The 4,266-nt window shown below is 36.5% G+C and overlaps 1 non-coding gene across 1 annotated transcript; it reads left to right on the top strand.

Annotated features, from left to right (window-relative positions):
* The first annotated feature begins 217 nt into the window (after positions 1 to 217).
* On the top strand, positions 218 to 324 carry LOC125498144 (small nucleolar RNA R71). Its single transcript, XR_007274910.1, has one exon. It is a non-coding gene; the product is annotated as a small nucleolar RNA R71 (small nucleolar RNA).
* Positions 325 to 4,266: the final 3,942 nt, after the last annotated feature.

Raw genomic sequence — 4,266 nt, 5'->3', positions numbered from 1 at the left:
TTGATCCATGGGGTCAATTTCAAACTTTTCGCTCTTCTTAGGTTGAGCACCTCTTCGTCTTCCACCCCATGAGTAGTTCTTGATCACTTCTTCAATTGTGGACTCAAGTTGTTCTTGCGGGATATTAGAAAGTTGACCTCCCGCTCCAGCATCAAGGTTGGCCCGTGATATCGGATCAAGACCATCATAGAAAAATCGCATGAGTAGATTCTTATTGAACTTATGGTGTGGGCATGAACGGATCATCTCCTTGAACCGCTCCCAAGCTTCGACAAGTGTCTCATCGTTCTCTTGCTCAAATGAGGAGATCTTCCTCCTTATGTCCGCAGTCTTCCACTCCGGGAAGTATTTCTTCAAGAAGGCCATGGTGACTTCTTCCCATGTAGTGAGGGAATTAGCAGGCAAGCTCTTGAGCCATGACTTTGCCTTTCCGGTAAGAGAGGACCGGAACAAGTGCATCTTGATGTAGTCAGGAGAGACATCGTTGGTCGTTATCATGGCACAGATCTCAAGAAACCTGTCGAGATGGTCTAGAGGATCTTCATCTGACCCCCCACAAAACTGCTCTGCTTTCACCATCCGAGTATACTGAGGGTGAATGCTGAAATTTGTAGTGGTGGTGGGGAGTTGAATTCCACCTTGAAGAACATAGGAACCCGGATTTCCGAAATCCCTAAACAGTTGTGGATTTGCTTCACCCATTTCTGATTCAACTTCACTTGATGTACTTGAGATTGGTGAAGAAGGCTCGGAACCCAAAGACAAATTTTCCAAATTCTGCCGAAGCTTTCGCAAGGTACGGTCGATTTCAGGATCTAGAGGCAATGTGGGTGAACCGTGAGTTCTTTTTCTCATGTAACACAACAAAGCTAAGCAGAGGATTAGCAAATAACAACCACAGTCAAAAAGAAAATAAAAGAAAAATCAATTAAGCAAACTAAACTAAAATATACTTCAATCAATAGCACAGTTTCCCCGGCAACGGCGCCATTTTGATAAGAGGTTTTTAGTGTGTCGTTCAGGCACTAAGAACCGCTTTCCAAACAATATTTATAATCCTAACAAGCAACTACTAAGGGAATAGTAAGGGCAAGTCAAGGGTCGATCCACAGGGAAAATGGGATTGATTAGAGTCTATCTAGTCTAGACTACCTAATTGAAAGGTATTTGGGGGGTTGAAAGATGTTTAAGTAACAATTAAGACTATCTAACAACTAGAACAAGCAAATATCACGAGTTTAAATATCAAATAAAAGACACTAGAGTTAAGGTTACTAGTATGAATAAGAACGGATGATGATTGTTAATGCGATTGCGAAGCAACAAAGACAATTATGCAAGGTTTAGTTCCCTCTAAATTACTTGAGTCCTCTCTCGAATGGTCCTCAAGAGTAATCACTCAATCAATCAACTAAATCCTCTCTCGAATGGTCTTTAGTTAATTGATTAAGAGATTCAATAAGTTTGGAAAACCCCTAATGAAGGATCCCCTTAATTTCCATCCAATATCTTGGTATAGAAATTAAGTTGATTCTTGGGGATGATAAAAGAGTTCAAAATCCGGTTTAAGAACGTTTGAAATCAAAATACCAAAGTATAAATGTGATCAATATCTATCCTAAGGTCTCAAAACACCAAGATCAATGCATAAACTTCTCCACACATCACAATCACATCAACATCATAATTAAAACCCTAATTCATACTTTCACCCTAACCCTAGATATGAAACTACTCACTAATTATGGAGTTTAAGCAATTAAACATAAAATCTATGACTAAGCTAAGGTTTGTTATTTCCCTAGGAACACTACAAGAGGGGGGGTGAATTGTAGGTGTAGAAATAAACGTAACTTTTTGCGGAAATTAAAACTTAAACGAATAAACAAGCTAAAGGAACACAAGGGATTTTTACGAGGAAAAACTTCTTGGGCCCAACAAGAAGAAACAACCTCGACCACTAGGGATTTTAAACTCAACACTTTCACTAATTAGGCCAAACAACTCTGTTACAACCTAATTCTAACTCGAGCCACACCTTGAGTTCCTAAACTCAAGTTCCTGAACCACTGTTCCCTTAACAGCAGTTCCTCTCAACTTCACTCGAAGTTTTCTCACACATACAAGCTTCACTCAAAGCCTTTCTCTTACAGAACTTCACTCAAAGTTCCCTTACCCCAAAAACCAAAATACAATTGATCGAAATAAGCTTAGTGGAATTAGAGTAAGAAGGCAAAGAACAAATGGCTATTATGAGAGAATGAAGGCACTGACACTTAATAAGTTAAACTCACTTAATTACTTAGTCAGACACAATTTGGAACTTATCTAGACTTCTATATTTATAGTGTTAATCATGAAGAACGTGGGATTAATGTTAGAGTACAGTTTTAATCCATTTACCCATGATGTTCCTTCCCCTAAGGAACACGTTTTACATCATGTCCCATGATCCCATGAACTATAAATGAACGTGGATAAAATGCAGCCATTACTCCTAATAATAGGAGTTCCTTGAGCATTATCCGAAAATCAGTTTTTATAAACTCTTTTTATCTTTAAATCTGAATTTCTAATCTTTAAGAAAATAATATCTTTGAAATAAAATCTTTCTAACAACCGGATATTTATTTTCTTATTTTCCAAAAATAAAATCTTTTCCAAAACAGATTTTCTTTTTAAAACTGATTTTATCATTTGAAATTAGAATATAACTAATTTCCTATAATCTAGGCATGACTTACTCCATTATCTTTTAACCGTTACATAATACACGCCTAAGTCTAGTTCCTTTATTATTCAGTTCCTTTAACATATTTCTAAGTGCCACTTAGTTTGTTCCTTAAAGGAACAAACGCTTCATTCTCAAATATTGCCACAGTTCCTTACCATTCTTTCTTTGTTCCTTTACATTGGAACTAGAAAATAAAACGCCTAGCTTCTATTATTCTTGATCCAATGCTTGCTCCAGTATCAACATAGAAACTTCTTTACTTAGCCTTTGAAATCCTCTCTTGACTTCTTCATTGACTTGTATTCTCCCAGTTCCTTGCATTGATACCTTAACACCATACACTTAAATAATTCATTAGTTCACTACTTAGTTTGTTCCTTTGTTTCTTTGTCATTATCAAAACTAGGGTTCAACAATTTCCCCCTTTTTGATGATGACAACAAAGGTACAAACTAAGGAAAATAACAAATAATATAAGTAAATGAATGAAAAAAACATAAAGAAGAAAATGAAAAATAAAACACAATTATGTAGTAACTGAATTTTGATTTTTCATTTACCTTAACCTATTTTTGATTTTTCATTTACCTTACCTTTTTTTTAATTTTTTTAATTTTTTCATTTTTTAATTTTTTCAACTTTCATGTACAGTTTGTTCCTTAAATCCTTTTCCCCCTTTGTCATCCTCAAAAAGAATAGACTCTGCATGAATTGATGAATTGATTTAACACCTTAAGACCAATATGCAAGCACCATTAGTGGTTAAGTTAGAAAATCAAAGAGTAAACTTGCTCAAACATCAATCACATAATACTAGCCATTCCAAGGAAGAAATTATGCAAAGCATTTAGAAACATAGACAATATAGCAAAAGTCATTGATTATATAGCACTTGTTCCATAACAAAACAAAGAAAGAAAAGAAAAAGAAGAACAAAAAGGTGTTCCTTGATGAAAGAAACAGGAACAACAAAACAAAAAACTAAGAAAGGGAAGGGGAATGGTGTTCCTCTACAACTTCTTCTTCAACCACATCCTCCAATTTTTCATCACCACCCATGATTGATCAACCTGTTCCTTCAGCTCCTCCAAGACGAGCCATAGAGTCCATCTTCTTTTGCTGCGCAACCACGGTATCACTCAAATTCTTCATAAGACTTATCATAGTATCAGTTTTGGCATCCAAAGTCCAATGAAGATGATTGTAAAATTTTATCATATGTTGTGCAGGAAGGCAGACTTCATTAACCCAGTTAGTATCATCCGGATTTCCTGTTCCTTACCCTTGGAACTAGAGGCAGATGGGGGATGTTGTGAAGGAACTGGGAGGGTTTGAGTGGAAGGCTCATCTGTTCCAGGAATGGAAACAGAAGGTGAAGGGTGATAAATGGGAGGAAGAAATGGTGGTGTGGGTGGAAGAGTTGTGGAGGTGGAAGCAAAAGGATTTGGCCTTTTATTTCATCCTTCAACTGCTCAAAACTGAAGGAACAGAGAAGGACGAAGGTGAAATGGAGGGTATTTTGTGAAAGGAAC

The sequence above is a fragment of the Beta vulgaris genome, chromosome 5 (genome assembly GCF_026745355.1).
Source record: "Beta vulgaris subsp. vulgaris cultivar EL10 chromosome 5, EL10.2, whole genome shotgun sequence".
Lineage (NCBI taxonomy): Eukaryota > Viridiplantae > Streptophyta > Magnoliopsida > Caryophyllales > Amaranthaceae > Beta > Beta vulgaris.
Note: the sequence above shows the minus strand (reverse complement) of the source record. Positions and strands in the feature narration are given on the sequence as shown.